Source organism: Marmota flaviventris, chromosome 5, assembly GCF_047511675.1.
Source record: "Marmota flaviventris isolate mMarFla1 chromosome 5, mMarFla1.hap1, whole genome shotgun sequence".
Classification (NCBI taxonomy): domain Eukaryota; kingdom Metazoa; phylum Chordata; class Mammalia; order Rodentia; family Sciuridae; genus Marmota; species Marmota flaviventris.
In genome coordinates this window covers 97400216-97414233 of record NC_092502.1, presented here as the reverse complement: position 1 = coordinate 97414233, position 14018 = coordinate 97400216, and positions in this window count along the sequence as shown.

Here is a 14018-nt window from a genome sequence, read left to right as displayed (position 1 = left end):
CAGCAAACTGTAACTCCAGAGACTTGGGAAGTTGAGGCAGGAGGATCTCAAATTCAAAGCCAGCCTCAATAAATTAGTGATGCCTTAAGTAATTTATCAAGACTTTGTCTCGTAAACAAAATAAAAAGAGCTGGGGTTGTATCTCAATGGTTAATATCCCTGGTATCAAAATACAAAACTTTATTTATTTTGAAGTCATATTCGTTCATATTCCTAAAAATGCAAATATGCTGATAAAAAGAAAAAATATTTTGGATATGTTTTCTGACAAAGCTCATGTTTTATAAGCAAGTTATACAAGTAGAGGCATCATCATTTGGGATAATGATCCATAGAATGGAAGTTTAAAATCAAATTTAAGAATAATCTTGATATAATGATGAGGACAAAAATTTGTTGAGTTCATAAATCATTAGAGAGATGAAAAATATGTACGTGTAAATTTAGCTGAAGGAATTAAAATTTATTATTATTTATATCATGTCAGATTTAATGATAGTGCTAAATTATTTTATTTTATAGAAATATATGAAATAATGTGATTATTGTTCATGTTTGACTGAGAGATAAATTATTTTAAAGAATTTAAATCATCCAATCTTTGCTTAAACCCAAGTCATCTAACAACGCCAGTTATTTTCTTAATAGTGTGCTGTCTTTTTAGATTATAAATAAAGATTAATTAAAATTTTGAACTTAAATCCATATCATTGTTTTCTATTACAAATTTTTATGTTGGTATTTATTTGTAATGTTTAATTTTTAATAAAATACGTACTTTTAAATTCTTAATGGATGTGACAAGAATATTTACCTGTTCAGTGGAGATATTTGGAACTTCAGGATCTTTATTGAGGTTCTTCACAGAAAACTCTCTAATAATAATTAATATACTAAAATCTCTATGCAGATACTTGTTTTAATATTCATATGTAACATATATACATATGAATGTACATACATATATACATATGTAACATATTCTACTACTTTATTGAGAAATATTTCTCCTATTCAGTCTTTTGACAAAGATGTTGGTCAAGGGGTCATGCATATCACATAATTCATAATATGTTATTTTTGTGCGAAACTTCATTCCACCAAACTAAAGTTTATTAAAATTAATAAGTTTTGTTTCCTGTATCAATGTATTAATTTAGAAAACATGTTCAATGTGTCAGAAGTTTAATCCACATTGTTCCTTTAATCCATATTGAATTTATCATCAGTTTTTAGTTATGAGTAAGTATTCATCCATTCTCTTGTCCATGAGCATTTAATTTTCAGTTATTCTGTATAAAATTTTTGACATTTCAGCTGTGTCTTTTGCAGGACACAAATGTTCATTTTTTTTTTTTTTAATGTACATGCAAAATGAACAATCTGTCATAGGGTTGATGTCTAGTTTCAGTAGAAAGTTCCAAGTAAGTTCTGAAAAAGTTTTGTGCAATTTAATATTCACTCCAGAACTCTACTAACATTTAGTCTTATCACTCTTTGATTTTTACCATTTTCATGAATATAAAATAGCATCCCATTTTAATATGATTTAATATTAATTCTTGATTAAGTGATATTGAGCAACCTTTTTGTTCTGATTCACAATTGTATTATTTTGTGAAGTTGCGTTTTAGATGTTTTGATCTTTTATTTTTCCAAGTTGTTTTATTTTTATTATTAATTTTAATAGTTCTTTTTAGATTATAGATACAAATTAACGTCCATATTTCAAATACAGCCTCTCAAATTTACCTAAAGTTTTTTTTATTTATAATAAATGGTACTTTACCAAATTTTATGTTTATGTTTAGTGTTTTTTTTTTTTTGTTTATTTGTTTTGTTTTGTTTTTTTAATAACATAAGAAATATTTCCCAAAAGGGAGATCAATAAATTTAAAGGAAGGGAATCTGGGGAGCGAGGAGGGGAGAGAAGTACTGGGTATTGAAATGGAGCAAATTAAGTTTCATTCACTTTTGAACATGTCAAAATGACACCAACTATTATTATATACAACTGTAATGATTAACAAAAACATTAAAAAATATTTTTCTACCTACACATTAAAAAAATAGTTCCCTACTGGTAAGGTCATGCAGAAATTGTTTTCTTCCTTAAATGCAGAATTTTTACAAAGGAAAAATCCTGTTGAGGTTTTTAATGAAATTACATCATATTTATAATCCACTTTTCAGAAAACAGTCTTAAATAAATCTAATTTTTGTAAGCATTAACATAATATATTTCTATTTGTTGGTCTTATTTAATTTCTCCAAAATGGTGGTTTTTGATATAATTGTCTTGCACACATTTAATTCATTCCCAGGTATTTAATAGTTGTCAACTTCATTTTAAATTGTATTTTTATTTCAATTTAACTCCCTAATATGTGTATTACTGGTGTGTGATTTGAGAATTGTTATTATTATTCTTGACATTGCTAAATATATACCAGCTATAGTAGTTTGCATTTTATTTTAATTTTCTAAGATCATCATGATAATTATAAATATAGATAACTTTCTTTTTAATCATTAAGTGAAGTGTTTTGTTATATAATTGTACTAGTTAGTATCTTTAGTACAATGTTGATTGGAAGTGATAAGAGTGATTTCTTTATCTTTCTTCTAAATGAGAATGATTAGTTCACTTACCTTAATGAAACAACTAAGATAATAGGGCTCAACCTTAAACTCTTGATTTATGTTTTCTACTTTTTTTCAAGATTTATGCCTTTGTTTGGATCTTTCTGTTTTACAATTTAACTTTGTTTCCTTTATTGAATTTTTGAGCTGTACATCTATTTTTAGCACTTGGTAAAGTATTAAAATATATGTATTCAACTCAATTTGTGTTATTCAAATTTTTATTTTACCAGAACATATGTGAAGAAATTAAAATAACACAGTATGTTTATTCACCAATGTATTTTAGTGTTGTGCTCACATGCTTTAATTATGGATATGTTATAATCCTCATCATAAATTACACCCTTTAATGGATAGTTATTTAAATAAATAATAATTATCTGAAACACTGTATTTACCATGTTTAGTGCTCTCCCTTAATTTTTTCTTGTCAAATTTCCACTATGATATTATTTTCTTTCACCTTGAAAACTTAATCTGGTATTAATTTTAGGATTGTTCCACTGATAAAAAACTAATGTACCTTTTATATATTTGGAAAGTCATTATATCAACTTAATATACCAAAATTTTGATCTGGATATTGAAAAATTAATTGTTTGCTTTTCTTATTTTTAAAATGGCATCTTTTATCTTCTAGATTCCACTGTTTCTAATTATAAATAAGGTGTTTCATTGTTCTCATCATGATGACTTTTTATATTTAGTTTTCTGAAATTTGATTATGATATGCAGCACTTCAAATCTGTACATGTCCTGCTTTGTTTTTATTAAGATAATTCTTTCCTTAGATTTCTGTTGTTCATCGGATTTGAAAAAGCTCAGAAAATTTTAGTTCTTATCAATTTAAATAAGTATTTTAATAGTTCTCTCTTTTCCTCTTATTGTTACATAAATTATGATATGTCAGGCCCTTTGATTATTATACAGATCTCAGATAATTTGTGGACTCACATTCTTCTGAATAATTGTTCAACAATGCATTATTCCTCATTATTTATTTATTTATTATTTTTTATTCTTGAAAATTGCCATTCTGACTGGAGAGAGATGAAATCTTAATGCAGTCTTGACTTGCATTTTCCTGCTTTCCTAGGCTTGTTGAACATTTTTCAATAAATTTGTGGGCCATTTGTGTTTCTTCTTTTGAGAAATATCTGTTTAGTTCTTTTGCCCATTTAATTGAGTTCTTTTTTTTTTCTGGTTTTCTTGGGTTTTGTTTCATTTTGCTGTGAAGCCTTTTGAGTTCTTTATGTATTCTGGATATTAATCTCCTGTCAGAAGAGTAGGTGGCAAAGATTTTCTCCAATTCTGTAAGCTCTCTTCTTGCTCTTAAATGTTTCCTTAACTGAACAGAAGTTTTCTAATTTGATCCCATCCTACTTATTGATTCTTGGTTTTATTTCTTGAGATAAAGGTGTCTTTCTAAGAAAGTCAGTACCTGTAACTGTATGATGTAATGGTGACCATATCTTTTCTTTTAGTAGTTACAAAGATTCTGGCCAAATTCCTGTCGTTAATCCACTTTTACTTCATTTTTTATAAAGAGTGAGAGACTGAGATCTAGTTTCTTTCTTTCATATATGAATATCCAGTTTTTCCAGCATTATTTGTAAAAGAGACTCTTTTTTTTCTCTAACATATATTTTTGACACCTTTGTCGGGTATCTGATGAATGTAAGTATGTTGCCTTGGCTCTGTATTTTCCGTTCTATTCCATTGGTCTCTATGACTATTTTGATTTTGCTTTCATCCTTTTTTTTTGTTACTATGGCTCTGTAATATCATTTGAGATGGGATATCATTATGTCATCAGCATTATTCTTATTGCTAAAGATTGCTGTTGTAATTTTGTATCTGTTGTTCTTCCAAATGAATTTAGAACTGTTTTTCTCATTCTATAAAGAAAATCTTTGGTATTTTGATGGGTATTGCATTAAATCTCTATAATACTTTTGATACTATGGCTATTTTGACAATGTTAATTCTGCATATCCAGATCACTGGAGTTCTTTCTATTGTCCAAGGTTTTCTTCAGTTTCTTTCTACAGTATTCTATAATTTTCATTGTAGAAATCTTTCACCTCTTTGGTTAGATTTATTCCTCAAGTTTTTTTAAGTTTATTGTAAAGACGAGAGAATTGCTGATTTCTCTCTCAGCAAAATCACTATTGGATTATAGAAAGGTAAATGATTTATGAATCTTGACCATATATCTTGCCACTTTGCTGCGTTAACTTATCAGCTGTAGAAAACTTCTTCTTTTGTTTTTTGGGTTGTCTAGATATAGAATCAGGTCATTAGCCAACAGAGAAAATATGACTCTTTCCTTTCCTAGTAGTGTCCCTTTAATTTCCTTTTCTAACCTGACTATTTTGTCTAACATTTCAGTAACTATGTTGAATTAGAGTAGTGAGAGTGAACATCCTTGTGTTGTTCTTAATATTGGAGGAAATATGTTGTTTTCTTTCATTCACTATGATGTTGGCTTGGGTTTGTTGTATATAGCCTTTATAATATTAAGGTAAGATTCTTCTTTCCCTAGTTTCTCCAGCATTTTTAACATGAATGGTGTTGGTTTTATCAAAGGGCTTTTCTGCATCTATTGAGATGATTATATGATTCTTGTCTTTAATTCTATTGGTATAGTACATTACATTTATTGTTTCATATATATTGAACAAATCTTTCTTTCCTCAGATGAAACACACTTAATCATGCTACATTATCTTCCAGAGGAGTTTTTGAATGCAGTTTGCTAATATTTTATTAAGGATTTTTGCATCTAAGTAAATCAGGGATATTGATCTATAGTTTTTCTTCTTTAATGAATCTTTTTGTCATTTTAGTTTCAGGACTATTTGCTTCATAGAATGTATTTGAGAGTGTTTTCCCCCTTTCAATTTCATGGGGTAGTTTGAGAAAGACTGGCATTACTTCTTCTTTAAAAGTGTGTTAGAACTCTGCTGAGAATCCATCTGGATCAGTACTTTTGTTTTTGGAAGACTTTTAATTAGTCTTTCAATTTTATTACTTGATATTAGTCAATTTATATATGCCTGGTACAATTTTGGCAGCTGATATATGTCTAGAAATTAGTTAGTGTCTTTAGGTTTTTTATTTTATTGAAGTATGTATTTTCAGAATTGTTTTTAATGATCCTCTGGCTTTCAGACATGTGTGTGTTAAAAATTCCTTTTTCATCTCTAATTTGGTTTATTTGGGTCTTCTATCTCTTCATTTTGGTTAGTTTAGCTAAGGTTTTAGCATTTTATTTATCTTTAAAAAAAACCCAAGACTATGATTCATTGATCTTTTACATTGCTTTTTAAATCTCACTTTCATTAATTTTGTCTTTAATTTTAATTATTTCTTCTACTAACGTTGGAATTAGTTCATCCTTCCTTTTCTAATTCCTTGAGAAGGATGATGAGCTTATTTATTTGATATTTCTGTTAATATTTAATATAGGACCTCCATGTTATAAATTTTCCTCTGAGAACTGCTTTCATACTATCCCAGAAATTTTGACATTTTGTATCTGTTCTCATTTGTTTCTAAAAATTTCTTGATTATTTCTCTCATTTTTTTCTGTGACTCATTTCTCTCCTCACTTAAATGAGTATGGTTCCATCTACATGTGTTTATGTGATTTGCATTATTTTTCATGCTTTTCATTTTTAGTTTAATTCCATTATTATCTGATAGGATGCAAGGATTATATATTTTGTGTGTGTGTATGTTCATTAAGACTTACCCTGTGGCCTAGTACTCAACTTTGGAAAAGATTCATGAGCTGCTGAGAAGCAAGTAAATTTAGCTGTTTAGGGAATAGATATTCTGTAGATGTCTCCTAGGTTCAATTGGTTTATAGGATTTTTAGGCTAGCAATATCTTAATTGTTTCGTTTTGATGATCTGTGCATTATTAATAAGGATGTGTTAAAATCATCTAGTATTATTGCACTGGACTCTATCTGTGATTTAATGTCAAGAAGAATTTTTTGGTTGTTTATTTTTATTATTTTTTTTTCTAAATGTAATTAGATATACTGAAACTCAGGGCATATATATTTTGTATGGTTAGATCTCTCTCTCTCTCTCTCTTTTTTGAATGTTCTCTTTACCAGTATGCAAAGCCTTATTTGTCTCATCTGATTAATTTTTGTCTGAAATATGGTTTGTCACATAAGGGAAGAACTAATTCTTTTGATTTCAGACTCTGTTTACATGGAGTATTTTTTCTATCCTTTGACCCTTAGCATGTGGGTGTCTGCCTCTGAGATGTGTCTCTTGAAAACAGCATGGAGTTGAATCTTGTTACTAATCTATGACTATTAATTGGAGAGTTGAAACACCATGTACACAAAATGCTATTATGGATATCTGTTTCCTGAAGTTTTGGTTTGTTTGCTGTATTTAATAGGTCTGGATTTCCATTTAATTGTTTGTTCTTCTAGTGATTTTTGTCTATTTGAGTGTTTTGATATTTGTATTTGTATTTCTTTATGTGCATTATATCTCTGAATATCTTTTGTAGTGATGGCTTAATGATCATGGATCCTTTTAGTCTTTACTTATCAGGGAAAATTTTTGTTTCTTCATTGATTTTGAAAGATAACTGTTAGAGTCTGTAAACAAGTCTGGATGGCGCCTGGCAAAATGCCAGAGGGAGTGGTTTGTGAAGTAACACCAGCAAGCCATTAAGTGTGGAGATTTCTTATTGGTTGACTGATGTATCTAGTTTATGCTAATTAAGATAAGCTGTGTGGAATGTATAAATACCTCTGTTGTCCTACAATAAATGGCTCCCACTCCTGCTGTATCAAAGTACACAAGTTGTTTGTCACCCCCCGGTTATTTTGCTGCATCCAGACTGTGGCAGATAACTTTGCTGAAAATAGCAATCTTGGCTGGTGGTTGTTTTCTTTTAGAGCCTGGAGTATCTCATTCCATTTAGATTCTTTTCTACCCCAATGATTCTCAGTTATTTTTTTTTTATTTTGTCTCAAAGTTTTTATGTATTCTGATCATGGTCTCCTCCTCACCTCTTTTATGCATACTGAGTATTCAAGTTCATACACTTTTCTTGGAGGAATGAAGTAATATTTTATATGAAATACAATCTGTTTGCAATGTTTTGAATTTAACTTGATCTATTATATCTGTCATTACCAGGCAGTCTGATTAGTTTATTTTCTATATCTTCATTTCTTTATTAAAATGATCTTTCATCTCCTGTGTTTGCACTCTTAAATTGTTCTTTAGATTTTCTCTTAGTTCATTGACCAGTTTTTATTGTCTTTATAATCATTTTTTATAGTCTTTCTCTGGAGTTTCATCCGATTCTATCTGTGGGATCCTTTGTTGAGCAATTGTGAATTTTGAGGAGTGATTTTTTTTTTTTTTTTTTGCCTGTGTCCTCATATTTTCAGACGTCTTAGAATTGAATATCAGTTGAGGTGGATTCCCCTTCCTCTTTTTTATGTATGTCTTTTTGTGGGTAGTTATCTTTTTCTGTTCTGGGGATTCTCTCTGTTTTTGATGTATGAGTAGAAATACAGAAGTGAAAATTAAAGTCTCCCTCTGATTATTCCTACTTGAGGCCTAGTTGTTGGTTTGAGGATTTTGTTTGCCCACTTTTATGTGTTGAAGTGTTATTGGGCTCCTGAGGGCTAGATCATGTGTGGAGTGAGATTGCGATTGCTTGACTCAGTTGTGAGTATTCTTCGCAGCAGGGTCTCTATTCTGTGAACTTAAAGTGTCCCAAACACTTTCTAGAACTTCTTAGATTCTTGTATCTAAGAATAGCACTAATGTTACAAACATATATAAGGTCTTAAGATGTAAGTTTAGTGAATACTTTCATATTTACAACCCTATCACCTGTATAGGCATGGTGGGATCAGCACTTTCATCCATGCCAACAGTAAACAGCCATGAACTAGATCAGGCATTTATGTACTCTGCTGCATTAATAATCACAATAATATGAATAGAGTAACAATTACATAAACTACATAATTCTAAAAGATAGTAAGATCATGGCTTCTTAAGTGAAGAAAAAATAGGGTTGGAAAATATGAGGAAGTTTAAATATTTAAAAAGTGGACAGAGCAGAAGCAGGAATAGGTAGAAGATGATGAGTATAAAGAAAAAGGAGTAGAGCTGGGGATGTGGCTCAAGCGGTAGCACGCTCGCCTGGCATGCATGCGGCCCAGATTGGATCCTCAGCACCACATACAAACAAAGATGTTGTGTCTGCCGAAAACTGAAAAATAAATAGTAAAATTTCTTTCTCTCTCTTTCTCTCTCTCTCTCTCTCTCTCTCTCTCTTTAAAAAAAAGAAAGAAAAAGGAATAAAAAATAATGAAAATTTTAAAAAATAGAGTAAGAGGGAAGAGGGTAAAAAAAGTTTATTAATTTGGGAAGAAATTTTGAAGATCCAATAAAAAGGAATAATGAATAATTAGAAGATTAAAACAACTCAAATCCATGTATAAATTTAAGCTCCCTAATTCAAACTAAGACTAAAAAATAAACAGGTAAAGAAGAAAGCAATTAAATGAAAGTAAAATTATTTTAATATATATATGTGTGTATATGTGTATATATATATATATATATATATATATATATATACATGTGTATATATATATATTTTTTTCCAACATATTCATGCAGCGAGGACACACACATCTACACCCACGAAAGCATACACACAGAGAGAGAATGGGAAAAAAAATTACAAGAAGTAGAAGAAAGTGAAATTTTAAAAAAAAAATTAAAAAAATAATTAAATAGTTTAAAAGAGTAAAAAAAAATGGGAGAAGAATACAATAAATGAAAAAGATTCTTAATGAAAAATAAAGGTCTGAGGTGATTAAATCTGTTGGAAAGGATAGTTTTTTTATTCTTTATTTTTTATTTTTGGCTCTGTAATCATTGAAGTCAAGGGCTGAGCATTGTTAAATCCAATGTCTTTCTGTTCCTTACCTAGCTGCCAGTCATTATGGCTAGGAGTCAAACCTGGTTATAATATTTCTTAGCTTCCCATCCCCCAATATAAGATGAAATAGATTGGGAAGTTCTGACAAATTGTGTGCCCCTGTATCTGAGGTAATACAGAATTCTAAATTGGACCTTCCAGTAGTTGGGATTTAGCCTTGACTAAACTTTGAAACTCCATTAATGGGCATTTGAAATTTAGTTTGCACCCTATGTTACTGGAGAGATGTTGATCTTTGCTATACATCTGAGTTTCAGGGAGGTCCTCTATGCACTTTTAGGGTATAGAGTCTAAACCTCCAGAAGTTTCACATTCACCAATATGGATCGCTTCAGGATCACACCTGAAGTGCAGATGTTCCTGTCTGCCTATTAGTGGTATCTTCCAAATTGCTTTTATGGGATACCAGCAACAATGTTCTAGTTCTAGTTTTCAAACTAGAAGTTAGGAAGAATTTAGAGCATTGTTCATTCACTTCTTTGTTCTCAGGAATCACATCTCATTATTGAAAACACTTACATATATTTTCCCCAGTATTGCATTTCTTTAAAGCAGAAGAATAAGTCAAATTTAAATTATTCCACCATGGCTGAGATAAAAAAATATTAAGTTCCCAGCCCTTTTTATTTTATATTTTAGGACAGGGTCTCTCTGAGTTTCTTAGGGCCTCACTAAGCTACTAAAGCTGGCCTTGAATTTTCAATCTTCTTATCTCAACCTACTGAGTTCAGAGGTAGCAATTTGCATGATAGCAATAAGTCCTATTTGCACTCTGAAAAAATATAACCCAGTCATACATATCTCTCATATTTTTTGAGACTCAAGGAAAAGTATTCATTGTCTCCATTAGTGATACAAAATAATAATTAATGTATGCAAGGTTCCATCTTCATTTCTCTCATTTTATTTTCAGGCACTAAAATATATTTAAAATATTTGCTTGCCCACGTATATAACCTTGAATTTCATAAAGATCTGCATTCCTGTGACTTTAATATGCCTATTAGGTTCTAATACACATGTACATGTTCCTTTGTGGGGGGAGGGGTACTGGGGATGAAACTAAGGCACTTGACCACTGAGCCACATCCCCAGCCCTATTTTTTGTATTTTATTTAGAGACAAGGTCTCACTGAGCTGCTTAGTCCCTCAACATTGCTGAGGCTGGCTTTGAACTCGTTATCCTCCTGCCGCAGCCTCCTGAGCTGCTGGGATTATAGGCGTGCACCATCATGCCCAGCCATGTGTATATATATTCTTTCGTTTTCTTTAATATTTTTGCTTTTAGTTGTTGATGGGCCTTCATTTTTTATTTATTCATATGTAGTGCTGAGGATTGAACCCAGTGCCTCAAACATCCTAGGAAAGTGCTCTACTACTGAGCCACAACCCCAGCCCATGTATATATACTTGATGGGCACAAAATATTACATACCAATATTAAAGACATGCCATTAATTCTTGTAATATTTACCTTTACAATCCCAAACAGATAATTACTCTTATTTTAAGAAATTGTGACAATTAGCATTAATGTCAATTTTTGTTTGGAATTTATAGTTTATCACATATATCAAAATATTTTGACAATTGCAAAGCACATAAATGAAATGAAATGTGGCAGTATTCATAATTTTGTTTACTTTTATAATATTAATTCTAAAATACAGTATTATTTTATACACCATGTTAAACAAATTGAACTTTTCATAGGACATCTTCTTAGCAAAGACAATTTATTTCTGCATATGTTTTGATTATGTGGATAAATAAATGGATTTTTAAACTGTTTTCCTTAAGAGTATTTTAAAAAAGGTATTTATATTTATAAGTAATATCTTTCATTTCACATGAAAATTTCAAATGAGAGTTCAGTCATTTATATGTAGTTTTTATGTAATCAAACTTTTTGAATCTTTATGTTAAACTGAAAATTCATGAGTCACCCTTCAGATAAATAATAATAATTATCATAAAAATATACTTTTACATCTTGTAGGAAATATAATTATTTCTTTCCATGTACACCAAGAGATAAACCAAGTCATAATTTTAAAATACATCATGTTTTCTTAGCTGCTTGAAGCATTCTTTCCAAGTACATTACAAAATATCAGATAATAGTGAAAGAGTAATGTTAAAACAGTGTCAAACACCAAACATTTTTTTTTTAGAGAGAGAGAAAGAATTTTTAATATTTATTTTTTAGTTTTTGGCAGACACAACATCTTTTTTGTATGTGGTGCTGAGGATCAAACCCAGGCAGCACGCATGCCAGGCGAGCACGCTACTGCTTGAGCCACATTCCCAGCCCAACATTTCTCTCTTGCTCGCGGGACCATATCTCTGCTCCAAAATGCATGTCTATCACTGATAATAATAAAATTATGTGTTTCTAATTGAATTCAGTAAATTTGTAACTCTATTGAGACATACCAGCTTTGTCATAAGCTGTAAATCATAAATGCCAAAATGGACAAGATAAAGAGACATTGGTTCAAATGATTGAGAAATCAAGCCATTTGTAAAATTTATTAAGATACAGCCAAAAATGATTGTCTTAGCATTTTTTCTTTAATCCTGGTCTTAGTGATCTTACCTACCTCCTTGACAGTATACTGTTTTGTCAGTTAATCTCCAAATGTTAACACTTTTAAGGAAGCTGCAGAAATGATATTAATATGTGACAAACAGTAAAGTCAGTTTTAGTCACCATAAATTGAAAGACAGATCTTTTGGTAATTCAGAAAATGAGTAAATGGGTGATAACAGTTCAAAAGATTGAGGGATAATAAACCATTACTACCAAAATTAATTATAGTAAAAAGTGTGCAGCCTGAAATTAATTATAACACAAATATTTTGAAATTTAAACATATACACAGCACTGTACATATTATTTATAATACTAGTATCTGAAATTATATAATTCATTTGAAATCACAATCTTAGAATTCATAACTGCCCTCACAGTTTCCATACACTGGCACATTTTCATTTTTCTGTATGTCACCAAACCTGTAACAATTTTAAATTCAGGTTTGATCTATATAACCCACTAGCTTGCTTCAAACTCATGCTTATTATTGTAAATAAGCTTATTTTACTTGTAAGATAGGTGATATATTCATGGAAATAAAAGATTTTATAAATTATGGAAAATACACTCCCATTAATTTCAAATAATGAAAATATTTTTTGTTGAGTAATGAAGGATATTATTTCCCCAGTCCTTTTCACCTAATATCAACTGTTAGTCATATTTCCAAGTTGCAATGATGACTGTAGTGCACGTTTATGTCTAAGAGATTGCTTCAAACTCCAATCACTTCCTTTCCCTCCCTATCACTTCCCTGAAAGTGTTATATGCTATTAAAATCTTCATGTGAACACCAAATCTCAAGTGTCTCTTGAGCGTATACACCAGTCTTAATAGATTATGTAAGTTCTTCAGAGCATGGTGTTATTGCAGAGAACACACCATTGCACACCAAATAACGCCAAATATATTCAATGCAGGATTTTAAATAACTTGATGGCTGAGACATCTGTAGCATAAGCCCAACAGTTCACTCTCTGAGAATATCCAGGGGCATGTTGCAGTAATTTTCACAACTTGCTGAGACTTCATTAATCAAGTATCAGAAAATGGAAACCCTATGTACTAACAAGTAATTCTAATTATGTATATTTTTGAAAGAATTTTTTTAAAAAGAAAACAACTCTACAAAAATATAATTGGGTATTTCCATATGCATTATATAGTATGCTGGCTGATTTTAGTATATATGTCCTGGTTAAGAATTAATGGATACATTTATGCTTTTGAGTTTAACCAGCAAAGCTCTCTAGGAAGAGTACATTACTATAATTTGATAATTAATTTATCATAGTGGGTAGGTGCACACTCAATGTGAAATCTTTTTTTTTTTTTTTTTTTTTCAGTGTAACCGCAATGACTTTACTCCTTAACTGTGATATGTTATAGTTTGGATATGAGGCATCCCCAAAAAAAATATGTGAGAAAAAATGCAGGAATATTTAGAGTTAAATGATTAGATTATGAGAATTGTAGTCTAATTGGTGTATTAATACATTTGATAAATTAATAATTTGAATGGATTAATGGTGATAACTAGAGGCAGGTAGGGTGTGGCTGCAAGAAGTAGGTCAATAGAGCTATGAACTTGGAAATTATATTGTCTCTGGCTCCTTTATTCAATTTCTCTCTGCTTACATGCTTTCATGAACTGAGCAGCATGTCCTTCTGCCATGATAATCTGCCTCCTCTTGGGCTCAGAACCATGGAGTTAGCTGACCTTAAAATGAACCTCTGAAAACCAAAAGTCAAAATAAGCCTTTTC